Raw genomic sequence first — 20580 nt, 5'->3', positions numbered from 1 at the left:
TTAACCAGCACTTATCACATTTTCCTGGAATATAGTAAGTGCTTAAATGTTTTATTTACCTATCCTTTCTGTTGTTACTTTCTTTTCTTGTCACAAATGGCATCTTTCTTTCATTGTTCACAGGAAAAAATTGAAATAAACTCAGACTGTTGTTTGAAGTAAGTTACTGTGAAAATTCCATTTCTCTCATAAGAATATGGGTAGGGGCCAGCTGGGTAGCTCAGAGGATTGAGAGCCAGGACTAGAGAGACAGGCTCTTCCCAGATATGTGACCCTGGGCAAGTCACTTAACCCCCATTGCCTAGCCCTTACTGCTCTTCTGCCTTGGAACCAATACATAGTATTGATTCCAAGATGGAAGTTAAGGGTTTAAAAAAAAAGAATATTGGTAGAAATTTTTCTTGAAAGTAGAATCATCCATTGGAAAGGCTTTTCAAAACAAAACTCATCACCCTGTCTGTCTCTTGCTCATTTTGTCATCTTATATAATCACTTTGGCTCTCTGGTGATTTTAGCATCAGTAAAATGAGCCTGACTAGAAGACCTTCTATTTTCCCCCATAAGAGTCAATGTGTGTGTGTTTTTTTAACTTACTAGAAGTAATCACATAGTAATCACATTGCATCACATAGTAATATAGATGAAATATCTTTATGAGTGATAATGATAAATGCTAATGTATTTTTCTAAACATCTATGTGGTTGTTACAAAGTGTCTTTTTGTCCTGAGACAGATTTTAGTCATTTCCTTCTTTCAGCCTTTGCCGTCCATATTGACTCTATGGCTTCTCATTAGTATGTTTTCCCTCTTGATTTAAACAAAAAAGTCTTCTTCTTTTACTCAACTCTTTGGGAGAACATTGACTCAGTTCTACTCTTACTTATCTTTTCCCTACATGCAAGGCATGTGGGATATTCTTTGGCACTTACCTCTTTTATTCCTTCTTCCCCTTATATTTTAGTACCTTACCTTTGAACAATTTCTTGCAAAGCCAAACGTATTTCTAATTATTCCTAAATTCTTGCAGTTTTCAAAAGATTTTTCTAAGCCATTTCAGTATAAATTAGAGAGCTTTACCCCATGTTCCCTATGCTTCAATACATTATGAGCCCTGTCTCAGTTTGAAATAGAGCTAGATGCTACAACCATGAAGAGAAAGATGAAAGACAGTTACAAAGATAGATACAAAGAAAGGTAAAAGATAATTCCTGATCTCAGGGAACTCACAGCCTAATGGTTTAGATGATATACAAACAATTATATTTACAACTATTTATGAACAAGATATATACAGAATAAATTGGAGATAGAAAGAGAGAAGGCACTAGAATTAAGTGGTATTTGGGTGAGTCTTCTTGTGGGAGATAGTATTTCACATGGGACTTGAGGGAAATCAGAAAGACCCAAGAGCAGAGATGATGATGAAGAGCATTCCAGAAATAGGAAACAGTCATTGAAAATTTCTGGAATTGAGAAATGGAGTGTCTTGTTTCTTGGGACACAGCAAGGAGGTCATTGCACTGGATCCCGGAAAATATGGTAGGTGATAAAGGAAGGATAAAGTGGGAAGAAGACAGGAAAGGTAGAGGAGGGCAAATTCAGAAGAGTTTTGAACAAGGTGCCTTATTTCTTTGTTTAGAACATCTTTGATCTGTCTTTTCTTTATTCATACAACCACCACCTGAGTTCAGTTTCTTATCAGCCTTCACCAGGATTCTTGCAATAGCTTCTTAATTGTTCTCTCTTCCTCATACTTTTTTCCAGTCCAATCAGTCCTTTTCTCAGTTGCCAAAGTAATTTTTTCTAAATCTTAGCTTTAATCAAGTCAAGCATCCTCCCTCCTTCATTTGCCACAATTCCAATGGCCTCCAATCACTTATAGAATTAAGAAAATCCAAAATTCTCTTTTTAGAATTCACAAACTCTTCACAAACTGGTTCCAAATGACCTTCCCAGTCCTGTGACATATTAACCCCTTAATGCATTCTATGGATCAGACAAAACTGGCTTCATGCTATTTCTCATAAACCAAAATCCAGTTCTTTTCCTGCCTTTATAGAGACTGTTCACTATGCTTAGAATAGATTCTTTCCTCACCTCTTGTGTCTTTCTGTGGTTCAGTTCAAGCTTCCTGATCTTTCCCATCTGTTGTCCTCCTGCCCCAAATGACCCTCTATTTATCTTATCTATACTTATTTATATTGTTTCATGCCAAGAGAATATAAGATTCTAAAAGTTAGAGATTATATCTTTTCCATCTTTTTAGCTTTGGGAAATAGTAGGTGTTTAATAAATGCTGTAGACTGTTTTTTGTCTAGCTCTTGAGCTGTCAGTGGTGTTTTAGTGACTACTGGTTTATTCTTAAGTGTTTGGTGTAGTAAAAAATGAGGGCAGCTGGGTGGCTCAGTGGATTGAGAGCCAGGCCTAGAGATGGGAGGTCCTAGGTTCAAATCTGGCCTCAGCCACTTCCTAGTTATAACCCTGGACAAGTCACTTAACCCTCATTGCCTAGCCCTTACCACTCTTCTGCCTTGGAACCAATATGTAGTATTGATTCTAAGATGGAAGGTAAGGGTTAAAAAAAAAAAGGAAAATGTTGGATTTGTGGTCAGAAGACCTGAGTTGAACTATTGGTTCTACCACTTAATAGGGTGACTTAGGTAAATTTAATTTCTCTAGGCCTTAGTTTCTTTTTCTGTACAATATAAGAATTCAATAACTTCTAAATTCCTTTCTGGCATTAAATCTATGATTCCTTTCTGGCCTGAATTGTGTCATTGGAAAACTTTCCCAACATTTAGAATTATGAAAAAATGGAATGTACTACTTTGGGAAGCAATAAATTGTCCATCACAAGAATCTTCCAGAAAATATTAGGTAGTTTCTTATTTCAAATGTTGTGGAGGGGATTTTTGTTCAGGTATTGTTTTGACCAGATGTTCTCTTTCTATAAAAGGAGTGGAGTTGAATTAGTTAATCTCTAAGGTGTTTTCTACCACTAATAGCCTATAATTCTGTGTGGTGGTATCTAATTGGGAGCTACTTCTTATCCCTCCTCCTTTCTTCATTAGTTTCTATCTCATCATTTTCACTACTTGAACAGAGAACATGGCTCTTAAAAACATCCAGATCCATTTATACATGTGAAAAAAATCCCATTTTTTGTTTGTGTATTTCGCTTTAGCCCAGATATTTTGGGAGAAATTGTTTCATTATGGAGCAGCAGCTATATATTTATGATTAGAACTTAGAGAAGTGGAAAGTGGTCACTGAACACTAATTAATGGTTAAGTTATCCAAATGAAATGAAGACAAATCGTTCTGACACTCTAAAATAATTAAAAAGCAGTCTCATTACTATACTGGAATGCTGAGCATAAGTATTGCTCAGTCTTTTCCTTCTAATTAGATTTTATTTATTTCCAATATCTTTCCAGGAGACTGAGAGCAGATCACAAAAATGGCCCATTATCCAGCAACATCACTTGAACTTTTTAAAGACAGAGTAATTCTCAATACAGGAGAAATCCATAAGAGGCCTAGTTTTTACACTCCTGAACAAATGGCAGAAATAATATCTTTAAATTACCTTCTCAAATACATTTCAGTGGCTTCTCCACTGCGGAACACTCTCTACTATAGAGCAAGTAATAAGAAAGAATTTCCAAGAGGCAAAGCAAGCTTGTCAAAACCCAATTCAGGCCAAAAAAAAAAAAAACAAAAAAATACAAACTTCAAATCTCAGCATGGGCAATCAAGTAATTTTTAGGTAAGACAATGGGCAACTTTCATTAAGCTATACATTGCTATAAAAGGCACATGAACAATATATTGCATGAAACCAATGCTTGTCTTTTAGTAACTACTTTAGATGGGCAATGGTGGTATCTGTGCATGATTCCCTGGCACAGAGAATTCAAAGCTCGTTAAGTGTTAGAATTTCCTCTTTTCCTCCTGTTTCCTTCTCTTACCTGTATTATATGTGTAGGTTTCAAAATCCCCTTTGTCCAATTCAATCCACCTAAAGCCTACAGGCAGGAACATTTTTGGCAAGAAGTGCCTGGCATTCATGGCTCTCCATTGTTTCACTCCAATCAACCTCTGCAGACTTATCTCATGCATTCCCCTATTCATGTACTCTAATACTACAGCCAAACTGGAGTATTTATCAGAATCACAGAATTTCAGAATTTAGAGACCTCAATAGCCATATTATTTAGGCATCAGAGGACCACAGACTCAGAGCTGGAAAGACTCAGTAACAATTTAGTTTTACTGGTAGCTTAAAAGCATTTTCTCAATAACATGATTCAGAGGTGGCCTTCCAGACTTGAGAGAGTCCACTTAATTTTTTCATTGACTCTAATCGTTAGAAAGTTTATCCTTTCATCAAACCTAAATTTGTAATTTTGGACACTACTCATTGCTCTTAGTTCTTCCCACTTGGGACAAATAGAACAAATCTAATCCCTTTTCAATATGACAGTTCTTTCACTCCTCACTGTCTTTCTTTTAGACAAATAGCATATTTCATCAACTTTAAGTCCTTCACCAAATTTATTGCTGCCCCTATCACTGAAACATATTCTGAGATTTATAGCATCCATGACTTCATAAAAATTTCTATGTCTGATATGTTTCTTCCTCTTTCACCTATGTCCATTGAAATTTTCCTCCAAGGCTCAGTTCAGAGACTATCTTCTCTTTGAAGCTATTCCATCTTCCCAGGAAGAAATGCTCTTGTCCTACTCTCAATTCATCACATCTTAGTAGTAACACTAGGATTCATTTTTCATCTTTTATTTTGTATTCTATTTAATACATTCAAATCACATCTTTAGTATTGAGTTTCTACATCTCTGATTTAGCTTTGCACAGTCTTGTATATTGTTGGGAATCCATAAAGGTTCATTGACTTGAATAAATGAAGTAATGGAGTATTTTAAGTATCTTTTGGGCTCTCGCCCTTCTGAAAAGATCTTACACTTCATTGTCTGTAAATCAGAACAGAAGTTCCATGAGGGGAGAGGCTGATTTTCTTTTTGTATTTTTATCCCTCGTTCCTAGTACTATGACTTGAATGAAGGATTGTAGGTGCTTTTTAAAATGCTTATTACTGTCTTCATTCTAAATAGTTTGGCCACTGGGACCAATTCTTTTGGTAACTGCAAACTATGTACAACAGTAGCAAAAATATTTTGACCCAGAACTTTTATGAACAGAATTGTTTCCTTCCATCCTTCCTTTTTTCTTCCTTCCTTCCTTCCTTCCTTCCTTCCTTCCTTCCTTCCTTCCTTCCTTCCTTCCTTCCTTCCTTCCTTCCTTCCTTCCTTCCTTCCTTCCTTCCTTCCTTCCTTCCTTCCTTTTTTCTTCCTTCCTTCCTTCCTTCCTTCCTTCCTTCTTTCCTTCCTTCCTTCCTTTTTTCTTCCTTCCTTCCTTCCTTCCTTCCTTCCTTCCTTCCTTCCTTCCTTCCTTCCTTCCTTCCTTCCTTCCTTCCTTCCTTCCTTCCTTCTTTTCTTCCTTCCTTCCTTCCTTCCTTCCTTCCTTCCTTCCTTCCTTCCTTCCTTCCTTCCTTCCTTCCTTCCTTCCTTCCTTCCTTCCTTCCTTCCTTGTCTCCATGTTGAAATTCATTTATGAATTTTCCATAAAGGGATGTCTGTGATAACATTTATTTTGGTGCAAAAGCCAGAGAGTCATGAGATATTAGTGATCTTTTTCTTTTCTTGCCTGTACTCCAGGTTGTCTGTTTTACATTTATAGATTTGGGTTGAGTGAATAAAAAACATTTTTAAGTACCTACTATATACAATGAAAAGTATTGTCTGTTTGGAATATAAATACTATAACAATAGACTCATAATACAACAATAACTCTTTAAGGGTCAGAGAGAGCTTATTTTTTTCCTTATATGTACCTAGCACCAACCCTTGTATTTAGGGAATGCTCTTAAATGGATGAATGAGTGTGTGTGTGGGGAACCAAACATCCTCAAGGACTTTACTTTCCAGTGAGGGTTACAAAAAGGAAGTGGAATTTTGGCTAATGAGGAGGAAAACAGCATTAGTAATTAGGGAATTAGGAAAGGTTTGCTACAGAAAGTAGCACCTCTTAGTTTAGGATTGATTCTAAGAGATGGAGGTTAGGTGGGAATGTTGAGCAGGAGGCAATCGATGAAATGCTGGGTTTGGGGAACTACAAATAGATTAGTTTAGCTGAAATCTAGTTTGAGTGAAGGGAAATAAGACCGGAAAATGAGATTGAGCAAGTTTAAGGGAGGCTTGAAATGTCAGAATAATGTTATATTTTATCCCTAAAGCAATAGCGAGCCACTAAAGATTTTTGAGCAGGGGAGTGACCTAGGCTTTTGGAAAGGTGATATTAGAAATTTTATGGATAATGGAAAAGAGAAGGAAGAAACTGGAGTCATGAAGTTTTATAGTATTTTCTATAGAAGTTCTTTGATAGTTCAACCAAGAACAAGTGCTCAATGTTATATACCAGAAAGAGGGCTTTGAAGAAAACCAAAAGACTGGTTGGAAAAACATCCTTTTTCATGAAGTGAATACAAAGAAAATAGATTAGTGACTTTCATTTTGACCTTTCATTTTGAATTATTTGGAATTTAAGTGTGTGACAGCAGAGTGCATGAAGAAAGAGAGGCAGCAAGTTAGGAAGTACCAGTTACCATCTGAGCAAAGCCTTCTTCATGTCACAGATCTAACCAATGATCAAAGACTTTGATCAAATCTACCTGTCTAGTAGCTATAAACTTCTCTCTTCAACTGTAGGAGGTTTCTCCTGTCTGACTACTGCCTGAGGTGTGCCACTGACAGGGAGTCCAAATAAGAGAAGTGAGCAGATAGAGAGGTCAGCCTGAACTGTAATGATGGCAATCAAAGCTCAAAGGAAGAGTGGAATTGGTCAGTTCTGGTAGGGGCTGACAGAAAATATAACAAAGTAATAAAGTAGCCAAGCCTGCTGAGCTTTGGAGAGGAAGTATGCTGGAGGAAGCTGCAGAAGCAAAGTGAGCAGCAGATACTTCAAAGAGACCCTAGATGTTGTTGAGAGATTCCAGCCAGTAGCCCAATGATGTTGGGGAGATGTTCCAAGATGAGAGGTTTTCTGCTTCTATTCCTTAGGATCTAATCACTTTCTCTCAAAGGGAGTTAGCCCATTTGTACTGTTGCTGATACTGGATGCCACTGTGACAGAAATCCAGAAAGTGTATTCATGGTATTCTTATGAGTATTTATGAAAGGGTCAAGTGAAGGGATCACCTTGTGAATTGGTAGTGCCTGGGACCCAAGTAGAACTCACTTCCTTCTCCATAGTGTCTTACCTATGTTAATTCAGTACCTTAAATTTGGTCTAGATTAACTTGCCTGATTTGTTTTAATCTTTTAATTGCTGATATATTTAAGTCCAGCCAGTAAGTTTCTTTTTAGGTACATGACATGATATCCTACATCATCTACCCAGTCCTACAAAAAGGCATAAGACCATGTTAACCCTGAGGCTCCAAAATGAAGGAATTTGCTGGAAGCACTAGTAAAATCAGTGCGTGAATAGTTGCTTTTAAACATTTGACAAGTCATCATATAAGAGGTAGATTAGACTTGTTCTTCCTGTCCTCAATCCCCAAAGTCATAACCTGGACCAAGAAGTGCAAATTATAAGGTGGAATATTTCAGCCTAGCATATAGAAAAAAAAGAAAAAAACAAAAAAACCAATCCCAAATTTTAGGTGTCTAAAAATAGCATGGGCTTTCTCAAAATGCAGCAAGTCCATCCATCATTTCTGGAGGACTAGGAGTAGAGGATTCATGAACATTTAGCAAAGACAATATAGACAAGATTCTTCCTTCAGGTGAAAATTGGATTGGAAGATCATTGCGGTCTCTTCCAGATCTGCAGCTGAGATTGTGAATAATAAGAGCAATGATAATGATGATGATGATGATGATGATGATAGTAATTACAGATAATTATGCAATTATAGATTGTTAGGGTTATAAGAGGTTTGAAAGATTAGTTCAAACCCAATTTTTTTTGTAGAGGAGGAAACTGAAGCCTATAAAATTGGGGCCTTCTATATAGCCTATTGAGTTGCATTATTTTAAAGTTTATTATTATAATTATCATAACAGTTTCCTCAAAGCTGCCCTGTGAATTAGGCAGTAGACATATACTATTATCACCATTTTAAAGATGAGAAAACCAAAGCCGAAAATGGTTAAATAATTTTGTTCACACAGCTTATAAATACTGGAAGTGGAGTTCAAACCCACATCTCAAGCCATACTCTGGAGAGTTTTCTTCTTCATTACTCTACTTCTTTCCTTTGCTTTGTATTCATTAATTCTAGAGGCAAAACTTGAAAGAGAAATGTCCTTATAGTTAGGAATAAGATTCCGTCAATCCTTACCCTTGATATAAGTTGTTTGACTATGGAAAAGCCTTTAAACTTTGATCTTCAGTTTTCTCATTTCTAAAAGGGGTATAATATTTCTGGTCCCTACTTTACAAGACTATTGTGAGGACTGAAGCAGGTGATAAAAATGTGTAATGTGCTTTTCAAACCTTAAAAAACTATATAAATCTCAACTATTATTATTCAGACCTTTGAGGCTTAAGCAATTGTAATTGTGCCCATTTCATAAATAAGGCACTAGTAAATGAGGTAATTGGCTATGATGGTAAGAGCACTGATCTATGAGTAAAGTCACCGACTTGCAATATGATCTTATACAAGTTTTTCCAGACCTAATTTTCCTTACTTGTACAATGAAAAACTAGCTAGTCTCTAAGGCACTTTCAGTTGCTCCCTCTGCTTTTAATGTTGTACTCTTCTCTGGTATCAAGGTGTTCTCCATGACATCTCCTGAAAGACCAGAATTCCTCATTGTAGCATCCTTCCTGAGTCAGAATAGCATCCTCCTTCCTGATCTCTCCATCTATATTACTCACTTGTGTCTTTGAGCTACTTTCAATTATATGACACTGAATAATGGCTTCATCATATAAATTAATATTTGCTATTTTGATGCTTTGACCTTTTTTCCCACCCTCCTAGATAAGAAGGCTTAGTCCTCAAGAGTAGAAGCAAGTTCTGAAACTATACTCTAAAAAGAGTAGTTTGTATTCTGCCCTTTCTAATTATTCAGGAAGTAGTGAGATATTATTGGCTCCTCTTCAACAGCCAGTTTGATCTCATTATCCCTCTCATATACCAGGTTAACTTCTACTTCTGTATCTTTGCACATATTGTGCCCCACAACTAGCATCACATTCTCTCTCTTTTTTAACCTATCTACTTTAGTTAAGATTTCCCAACTGGTCAATTATATCAGAGAGATAGACTTTTTAAATGTTAGCAAGAAATTTGACAGAATTCATTCATGATATCCATGTGTACAAAATGGAAAAATGTGGCCAGATTTTTAGTTAGGTAGATTTCTAGTTGATTAAATGACCTTATCCAAAGAGTGCTGATTAATGTATCCATACCAGTAAGCATTAGAATAATTTTCAACATAAGGAAGTACTTTCTAAATATAAATATTATCCCCAAAATGGACAGGATATGTTGTGTTGTCATTTCTTATCACTGAAAAAGAATGTTCAGGCAGAGGTTGGATGGTCATTTTTAGGGATATTATAGGAGTGATATATTCAATGATTGAAAAGTTAAACTAGATAACCTCAAAGAGGTCACCCAACCCCAAGATAAGATGATTCTATGACATAGGTAACCGTATTCTAAAAATAACATGAAATTTCTGTAAAGCAGAATTTTCTATTTGAAGGCTAAGGAGATGAAAAAGCGGTGGGGCAAAGACAGAGTGAAAAATAAGAGAAGTTAAGATCAAGAGAAGGGGACAGTAAAAATACTTTGTTTGGGAATGATTTGTATCCACTCAGAAATGAAGGACTGGTAGAGGGACTAGTCTAAACATGGTGACAAGGGAACAAAACTGCAAACAATTGTGTCTTTTCTCTGTTCTACCTCTAGTATTAGTTGTGAAAAATGACAGTCACAATTCTTTACATTTCATAGGTACTGTATTCTTTTACTACCACTACTACTACTACTGCTGCTGCTATTACTACTACTACTACCAACAGTAATGATAACTCACATGCATATGATGCTTTAAGTTATCAAAGAATTTGACACATTTTCTTGTTTGACTCTCCAAACAACCTTTTCAGAGAATTGCTATTACTATCCTCATTTTACAAACTAGGTAACTGAAACATATAGAGGTTTAGTGACTTACCCAAGTTTACATGAGTAGAAGTTGTTTGAACCAAGATTAAAACTCAATTCTTCATGATAATTAGCATTTATACGTATTTGTTTCCATGATGGAATTTCCTTTACAAGATCTGCCTTGTGCTTAGTGACCTAATGATGGAATTTCTAAGAACTCATGCAGTCCATAAATAATATCCACACATTCAGGGCCATTTCCAAACACGAGCTATATTGATTTTATTAGGTTCCAGGAATATGTCCCTTAGACATCATTTTCTTAGGTAGAAGTTAGTCTAATGATTTTTGTTTTGTGTCTTTTCAAAAGAATCTCCATACAAAATATACCTTGATGTTGGATTGATATGTCTGTACTTCTCCATAGTCTATATATAAAAGTTGTTGTATGCTCACGAAAGGGTACTTGGAGAAATTTCCTCCTGTAAATGGATACTTGAGATTTATAGTGCCATGCTCATAGTATATGTTGACTGAATGAAAGACAAACTAGAATTAGAAAGAAATTTTCTATTATTCCCACTGAATAAAGGTCAAATATATAGTAAATGATGTAGAGGAATCAGAGATTTGGGTAAGGTAGTGTTCAGATCAATGATTTTTGAGTAACAGTATTTAAAAAGTATATAGAATTATTTTGTGAAATGCTAAAAATATTTGGGTTCTTTCTTACTCTCCTATTATTATTATTAGGAATTAGGGGAAGAGCTTTTAATTGCTAGTTGAATTTTTATCTGATTTTAAAATAAGGGACCTAGATTTTCACTTTAATTAAAAATTATATCCTCTTTTTATCAAGTTTCAGCAAAAACAAAACAAAACACCCAACAAGGACCACACACACCTTCTAGTGTTTTTGATTGCATTTGGTTTCTCAAAATTTGAAAGAAAATGAAAATTCTTGTCTCTATTAGAGTCTACTGGCATTTGATAATAGATCAACATATCTTTTATGAAAAACTTGCTTCTTCATGAGAAATTACGACGACTGGATCAAGAATGATACATGTTAAACCCAGTGGAATTATGCATCAGATACAGGAACAGGCTAGGGGAGAGGAGAGAGAAAGAATATGAGTCTTGTAACCATGGAAAAATATTCTAAATCATCTAATTAAATAAAATTTTCACAAAAAAAGGATGTCTGGATCAAGAAAGATGGTAGAATAGGAAAGAAGGTATAGCCCAGGCCCCCTCACAATTACTCCAGATATAAGAAGACTATTAAACTGACTATTGATTGGTAAATTTTAAAAGAATCTAAAGAATAATTTTTTCAACTCTTGGATCACGAATTCAGACTAAATTAAGTAAACAGGGCAAGAACCATGGACCAAGGTGGGCTAAATGTATGGTTGCTCTGACAGAGAGGCACTGTGGAGTCAAATTCTGGACACAGAAAAGGGCTGTGCTAGGTATGGTGTTGCTCCAAAATAACCTCACAGTTAAATACTTTTGCCAAAATAATCAATGCAATAGGTTGAAAAGGAAACATTATCCCCTTTTTAAATATGAAAAAACTAAGGTAAAGTGGTTCAGTAGCAACATGCTTTTCTACTCAACCATAGCTGATCTCAATTATGATAGTTTTATTATTATTTATTAATCAAATTTTATTATATATATTATTAATCTTAATCTAACACTTATTTAAATGACAGTAGATCTTTATGTCTGAAAACAAGAGCTATATTAATGAGACATGATTACAAGTCAGAATTTTGTTCCTAGAAGACCCTAAAACCAGTTTATTATGTTATCAAATGAGTGGGAATAAAAAAAAAAAGACTTGCATGCAAAGAATTAAGTTTTCTCCAGGTTAATTAACACCTATTTACTAAATGCCTTCTCTGTGCCAGGCATTGTACTTTCTTTGGGGGTATAAAGACCAAAGTGTGAAACAATTCACATCATCAGGGAGTTATGTTTAATCAAAGTTAGTCAATGACTATTGAAGTTTTAAAAAATCTTGATAAATAAGAGAATGCAAGTTACATAAATGTATCTCTAAGGATGTTGTACTATAAGATTTGTTAGTGATCACTTGAAGTAGAAGAAATAAAAAATAGAAGTACAAAAGCTTAAGTATGACCAAGTAAGGAAACTTTCCTGCTAAGCTCTCCCCCCAACCTCCCCAGACAAGTTCTGGAAAGAAGAGAGAGTGAGGGGGTGGGGTTACATCAAAATATAACCTCCCTACATTAGCATGTTACAGTGAGAAGGAAAATGGGAAGCTGGGAAAGAGAGTTCTGGGGAGAAAATTCTAATTACACAGTACCACTATTTCTACTTCCGTCCCAACTGATTGTCCCCATATGATGTCATTCTGGGATATTTCTGATATCAGATGTGCATGTTGGTCCACAGGGCAAAAATAATGACCTTTAAACCTAAAAAATTTCCCCTGGTACCTGGAGGACCTCTTGTGGAGAATTATGTACACTGTATCTTGGAGTATTATTCATAAGAGATCCTTAAGAAAAATGTCACCTTGTGATGAGACTTCTGGGTTGCATTAAAGAGGATTTAAATGCCATGTGAATACTAGTGAGCAGAATATTGATCAAAAGTGGATGAGCAATTGAGGACAAGATTTAGTTGACCTTTTGTATTTGTGTGAACAGTGGCTGACAACATATTTACATATTGGCAGTTATAATATCATGTAAATGAATGCAGATGTTTCATGTTCCTAATTAAAACTCACATTTCCATTGTTTTTATTTTTTACCTCAAAGAGGCCATAACAATTAAAAGCTTAAAAAAAAAAAAACACCTGATGAAAACTAAGCCTGTAGGAAGAAAATGCAAAATGTTTTCAAATTTACATTTGAAATTACTCTTGCTGTAAACTTCAGCATTTTCTTGTTAGAGTTCTTAGAAGGGAAAACTCTATTGTCATTCTCTTAACTTCTGCCTTTGGGGTTTTTTAATTAAATGTAATTATTTCTAATTTTTAAGAATCTATTTTCTTTCCTTCCTTACTAAATAAGGAAAAAGAAAAGAAAAACAAAACCCTTGTTACAAATACACACAGTTAAGCAAAGTATTCCATGTTGGCCATGTCCAATAACTGTATTTCTCTACATGTATAAATACACATTATATATACATATCCATATATGTGCATGTATACAAATGTGCATGCACACATATACATAGCCACACATCTCCAAGTCTATTGCATCTCTGTCAGGGGCTGTCTGACATTTTTCATCATTGTTCTTTTGGAATCATGGTAATCACTACATTGATCACCGTTCTTAAGTCTTTCAAAGTTGTCTTTACAATGTTTCTGTCATTTTTAAGTTGTTCTGGTTCTGCTTACTTTACATCAGATTATACAGTTTTCCATGTTTTTCTGAAACCATCACTTTCCCTTTTTTTCGTGGCACATTAGTATTACTTTCTCATCCCAGAATTTGTTCATCTGGTCTCCAAATGGATGGGCCTCTGCCATTTGTTTTTTCAAAGCCCATTTTTGGAAAGGTGGATTTTGTTGGAAGAAATGTTCCATGAACATGCATCTGTCAGCTTTTACAAGTCCTAACTCTTTCCTGCCCCAATCCCTGCAACAAAATTTTGTTTGTAATGGACAGGTCTCTTGTCTTTTGGAAGAGTTCCATGGCTGATGCTGTGTAGAGTTTGGTAAGGGATGAATTCGAAGGAACTAAGATCTGCCCTATTTTCTTTCTTGGGAGGTTGTATACTAGTACAAGATAGGCAAAGTAAGTCACCTATTTGGGGAAATTGAAAAGGATAATGGATATACAAGCTAAAACAGTTTTAACCCAACACATCTCCAATTTACAAAGCAGAAAATGATGGCAGGAATTTTAACAGTGAACTTGAGCAGGGGCTTTCTGGAATTTAGATTTGGAGCAAATCACAGAAGACTGATTATCTGTTTTAGTTTAGTATTCAAGAAACTACCCCAATTTCTCTCTGGTTTATCTATCAAGGGGCCTAGAAACACAGATGGAGATCCCTTGGAGGCCTGGGGCTTAAAACAAGGAAAAGGATTTGTCTTCCATTGCAATGTGCTAAAACTAATATTTTCTAAAAAACCCTGTCCTAAGTAGTTTTCTTTTGATTTGCAAATGCCAGTCAGCAGGTATTATTAAGTGGTTATTATATTCTGGGATTTGTGCTAAGTTCTGGGAATACAAAGAAAGTAAAAAACATGGTCTCTGCTCTCCAAGAGTTTACATTCTTTTGGAGGAGACAACGTGCAAATAGGCAAACAAATATGGATCTATCTATCTATCTATCTATCCATCTATCTATCTGTTTCTAAATAGTATAACACAGGTACATAGACAAAATAGAAAATAGATACACCGTATCAGTAAGAAAGCCTTTACCGGATACCTACTATGTGTTGAATAGTGTGCTAAGTGCTGGGGATGAGAAGAAAGACAAGAACTGTCCTTGTCCTCCAGCTCATATTTTAATGGGGGAGAAGACATGCTCAGTGTAAAGAGAAGAAAATCTGAGAGGGATAGGACCTAACATCTATTGGATTATAGAAAGACTTCAAGAGAAAAACTTCAAGCAGAAAAGGGAAAATATCAGATTACCTTCAATGACACACACACATACATACATACACACAAATATACCTTTATAAGAAAACAAAACCAAGATTTTTCTTCTTTTTCTTTTTTTGGTAATTGGTCACATATTTCTCATTTCTTCTATTTTGAATCTCAGTGTGGTATGAGCTACTAGCTTCAGTATCTGTAATCAGTCACTGGATCAACCCTGTAAGGGAAAAGAAAGTGTTGAACCCAGGTCATTCTGACTCCAAGGCCAGTTCTCTATCCATTGCACCATGCTACTTTTCTATGGTAATACATTCATGATGTCTGCCTGGAGCTATTTGCTTAGACCATGGTGTATTTTGTTCAGGCTTCAGAAGACTCAATAGATTTTAGAATGAACACAGAAGCAGAGATCATCTAGTTCAATTCCTCTTTTTCATTTCTATTTTTTTCCCAGATGAGGACATTGGAATAGTCAAGTGATTTATCCAAGGGAATACAGCTAAAAGGACCCCAAACTAAGTCTCAATCCCTTGTTTTTTTAATCTTTGGTCTCAGAATTTCTTTAGAACAACATTTTTTTTCTTTTAGGAATGTCTAAGGGGAAGATTAGGAGCACAGTACACTAGAAAGAGTATTATTACATTTAGTCAGAGGACCTGAATTTGAATCCTGGTTCTGTCACTACTTGTCTGATTTTAAATAAATAATTTTTTCTTCATATGGAGCCACCTACTCCTTGATTTCAAATAAGATGTTTTGACTAAATGATTTCTATGATCCTAGGATGACTTCCATTGTGTGTATACCTCTCATTCCAAACTTTATGCCAGAACACATATCAAAATTTGTGATGAAAAGAAATAACTTGGATTATCTGAAGAATTTATTCATTTGAATTTTTCATCATTAAAGATATTATTGACATTGGTTGCTCATTGTTTTAAGTAACCTGGTATAATTACTAAGTAATAACATTCTGCAGTTTTAAACTAAGAAACTGCTTTAAGAACTGTATATCCCCAAAGAGATAATAAAGAAAAAGACTTGTACAAAAGTATCTATAGCCTCATTCTTTGTGGTGGCAAAAAATTGGAAAATGAGGATGTCTGTTGATTGAGGAATGGCTGAACAAATCATGGTCTCTGATGATGACCAAATATTATTGTGCCCAAAGGAATAATAAAGTGGAGGAATTCCATGTGAACTGTAATGACCTCCAGGAAGTGATGCAGAGCGGAAGGAGCAGAATCGGGAGAACATTGTACACAGAGGCTAATATACTGTGCTACAATCAAATGTAATGGACTTCTCTACTAGCTGCAATGCAATGATCTAGGACAATCCAGAAGAACTTATGAGAAAGAGCACTATCCACATCTAGGGAAAGAACTGTGGGAGCAGAAATGCAGAACAAAAACATATGATCAACCATGTAGTGTGATAGGGATATGGTTAGGGTTTTGATGTTTAAAGATAACTCTACTGCAATTATGAATAACATGGAAATAGGTTTGGAACAATGATACATGTATAATCCAGTGGAACTGCTTGTCAGTTCCAGGAGGGGGGAGGAAAAAGGGATGGGGAAATCATGAATCATGTAACCATGGAAAAATATTCTAAATAAAAAAAAACTGTTTATAGACTTTTATGTATATATACATGCACACACATTTCCTGTTATAAAAGGAACCTAAAATGTAACAATAATTGCTCCTTTAATTATAACATTGTATTTAGAGGTGATGAACTTAGTTATGACATTTTTTCCCTCGATAGCTTACTTAGTGTTATTGGGCGAGTCACTTTTGGCCCTGTGCTCTCATTTGTAAACTGACCATAATGCTCCCCACTTCTAATCTCCAGCCCAGGCATGTGGTGGGGATTAATTAGATTAAATAAATGTCAGCAAAGATCTTTGAGCTTCTTAGAGCTAGGGTGTTCTTTCCATCCAAGGTATTATTCTCATTATCGTTATCATGCCATTTATTCTACCAGGCTCATAAATAACAAATCATAGCTGTTAGAGATGAAAAAGATTTTGTTGGCTTGCCAAGTCCCTCCTCCCTACCTCTCAGAATCCTAGGACAAGGCAGAATCCCAAGGCAGAAGACACATAATGGATTAAACTGATCCTACACTTGATCATAGCCAAAAGGTTTGTGTTAATGAGCTTAATGGTATTTACTTGGTGGGTGTCCAGAACAGCTGTCCTTTTTTGTTGCAGGTGCCAGAACCCAAGCCAAGGCAAAGCAGGATTTAGCAAATCCAATTACTTCTCAGGATTTGCTTCTTTCCAAGGCAGCACTTATCATAATCATTGGTTGATAACAGACACTCTGTTAAGTTGTTACTAGATACCCAGCACAGCAGACCTAGAGATACATTTAAAAAAATCTTAAAAATGGTGTTTAATTTGTGTAATATAGCTTATCAGATATGTTTTACATTTATAGTGAAAGTTTAGCTTTTATAATGATAATAATGAACAACTAATTCCAGATTCACTTGATTCACTAACACCCAGACAAGAATTGCGTTTTAATTGTTTCATATCTCATAAAGATATTTCTTGATTAATTTTTTTTTGGGTGTATGTATCTGTAGAAGCAGGAAGGAAATACAGAGGACGTCCTAATTAAAAAGGAAAATGGATCATCAAACAAGTAGCTTATTACAAAATAAATGTAAAGGCCCTTGGGGGAAAAACATCAGAATATAATCTTCAAAAAGGGTAAGATGTGTGTCTTTTAATATTGATAACACCTGGATATTTCAGATCCAAACAGAAGGCAGAGATATAAGGTGAAAGTGACCTTGTAATAAGGAAGAATTCTCATATGGAGGAAAGATGCCTGAATGAGCAGACTAACTGGTTACTGAAATTGGAAAACCCTTCCAATCAGTTTGAAGTAAAGAGCTCATACATTTGTACAATGACTGGAATGACATTGACAGCCAATCGCGCCAAGTCTGCTCAGACACGCGTATCACCTGCCAGGGCGCTAACTTTCTTTAAGATAGTTCTTGATGAGAAAGAAGGGGGCCATTTGTGGCCTGGGAGTGAACAAATCTCATTTTTAAAGTCTTTATTATTATTTTTTACCCATTTTACATTTTCTGTCAGCCATTTTTCTTTCTTTCTTTCTTTCTTTCTTTCTTTCTTTCTTTCTTTCTTTTTTTTTTGGCCTTCTTTAGGTAAACCAGCCCTGTTTCACAGAATCATATAGTCCATCCTTTCATCAATACAGGGCAGGCTAATGCCACAAAATAAACACACATTTCTCTGCCTCTTTGTGGAAGATGAGCAATATTTCAGCCATTGATTTGGTGAACTGCAAGACTTTTCCCAAGGCAGTATATTTCTTTCAGAACATTAGGTGACATTCTCAGCCTAAATCTTTGTTTGTAGGTTACTAACAACCTATAGTAAATTGTTTTTCTAGACAATATATCTGATTGCCTCCAGGATCCTCCTTATTTCATACAATCTCAGTTGGAACAAAGTTTCAGAGAGGATTCAACAGCTATCTAGTCTAACCCATACCAGAGCCAGAATGCCTCTATAACCTAGAAGACAAATGATTATCCAGCCTTCACTTGAAAACCTTTAGCGAGGGGAATCCAAAGAAAACTCAATCAACTTTTAAGGATTTCTAACTCTTAGGAAATTTTTCCTTACAACAAGCATCTGCCTCTCATACCCATTGTCTCATTTCCCAATACCTAACTGAGGCTTATTTTCACCTAGAGCAATTCATCAAGATTTTGGGTAATGGAGAGACTATAATCTAGACAGAATTGAAAGAATACACCAGCAAAAGAAATCCTTGAAGTTTGATTTAAAGCCTAAACATTAAAATGGTCTTCCAAAGCAGCCCATTCAATTCTTTAAAAAATAAAAATGAACAAACCTCATTAAACAAATGCATGCCTTGGGAAGGTATGCTTTGAGACTTCACCACGACGAGGCTTATCTTTATTGTAGGTAAATATCCTTCTCGAAACATCAACTTTTAAAAATGTATATTTGTTCTATTTTTTAAAAAGGGATGGAAATTAGACCCCTTAAGAACTAAAACCCTAATTATTATAGCAATTTTGGACAGAAACTTTTAATATACTTTGTATTTTGAATGGCAATGTAGAATGGTGAATATATTTGTGGATTTGGAGTCAGAGAATCCATTTTCATATGTTGATATCTATATTTGCAACTTATGTGAGTTTGAGCAAGTCACTCCTTGATACCTAATTTTTCACATCTATACACTGAGTTATACTAGATGGCCTTGAAGACCTATAGCATCTCTAAATCTGACTCAAAAATTCTTAGATAATTTTTCTGTTATGATCCATTATTGTCCTAAAATATAGCAATCACTTTAGAGCTCCTTTTATTAATCATAATAGCTCCCAAAATGTCTGTGTTTTTTGTTTAATTTTCCAATTCTGCATTTTGTAGTTTTTCTATCTCATTGAGCTGCTAGTGGTGTCTTTGTATGATCAGTAGTTCACTAATATCGTAATAATGTCTCCGCTGATATTTTCAGTTTTTTTCTTCTATCTGTTGGTGGTATTCAACATCAGAGGCACTGATAAATAAATTATATAGACTTTATGACTTATTTCAGGTTGCAAGGTCTTTGGTTTTCTTTTTTCCTGATCCTACCCACTTGGCCAGGTAAATGACTTCTAGATAACTCATGTTAATAAATTAAATATCCTTGTATGTTGCTACTAATCACTTTCTCCTCTCCTCTGTCTTTCCTTTCCCTCTCCCACCACCTTGTAGGGAAATTTCTGTTAACTAGGATCAGTACCTGCTTTGCTTTAATATGTTTCAAAAGCAGGACTTGACTTCAGTTCTTCCACCATGAATTTAGCACCAAAGAAATATAATTTGGCATGTATATTTTGTGTGTGTGTATATATATATACACACATATATATATACATATACATATATATGTATATATATATATAGTAACTTGGTTTGAATTAAAAAATGCATTTTTCTTGTACTAATTCTTTAAGTCCTCTAAAGTGCTTCTCTGGTGGTTCCTTGTTGTGTCGAGGTGCTCCAGGATTCTCAAGGTTACTTCCAGGGGACTATAAATTCTGGCAGGTTCTACTAAAGTTGAAAGATATATCATACAGATATGAGAGTATACTCAATGAGTCCTAGCTATATTTGGAGAGACACGTCACCAAGCAGTTGACCATAGTGACCCATGAATACAATTTACTAAGTTGTAATGGAGTTATACTCTGGGACAATGGAATAAATACTACTGAAATCCTAAATCTAGGAAAATTAAATTTCTTGTGTTTGATTATTGATTGTTACTGGGGCCTTGTTTTTATTTTCCCAGTAGAAAATAATTAGGTGCAATTTTGATTATTTCTTTTCAGTTTCCCTAGATACTAGTGTTCACTCCCAAAATTACCTTGTATAGTTTTTTATGTACTTAAACTTGTATATATTATTTCTTTCAATAGAAAGTAAGTTCTCTGAGGTAGGGATTGTTTCCTTTTTGTCTTTGTATTGTAATCATAGTACCTGTAGTAGACACTAAATGAATATTTATAGATTAAATGAGTGATTCTTTAAGTTTACTATTTTTCTTTTCCTGTGGGAATGTATTTCCAACTTCAAATAGTACTCAAAGAAAAAAATGCAATTCAATTTCTACAAACTCATTTTAAAGCCAACTTTGCTTAAAAAATATGTTAAAATTGTGTCTTATACTGTTCC

The 20580-nt window shown here is 35.1% G+C and overlaps 1 long non-coding RNA gene across 2 annotated transcripts in view; it reads left to right on the top strand.

The window, feature by feature from the left end:
• Positions 1-17821, top strand: part of LOC103098462 (uncharacterized) — a 113924-nt gene extending 96103 nt beyond the window's left edge. For both annotated transcript variants that reach the window (XR_001622960.2, XR_008912883.1), the window contains one exon: positions 17430-17821. This is a non-coding gene — a long non-coding RNA (uncharacterized LOC103098462). The remainder of the gene's footprint in view (positions 1-17429) is intronic.
• The last annotated feature ends 2759 nt before the right edge of the window (positions 17822-20580 follow it).

Source organism: Monodelphis domestica, chromosome 6, assembly GCF_027887165.1.
Source record: "Monodelphis domestica isolate mMonDom1 chromosome 6, mMonDom1.pri, whole genome shotgun sequence".
Lineage (NCBI taxonomy): Eukaryota > Metazoa > Chordata > Mammalia > Didelphimorphia > Didelphidae > Monodelphis > Monodelphis domestica.
The sequence above is the reverse complement of the archived record's forward strand: the minus strand, read 5'-3'. Positions and strand labels throughout refer to the sequence as shown.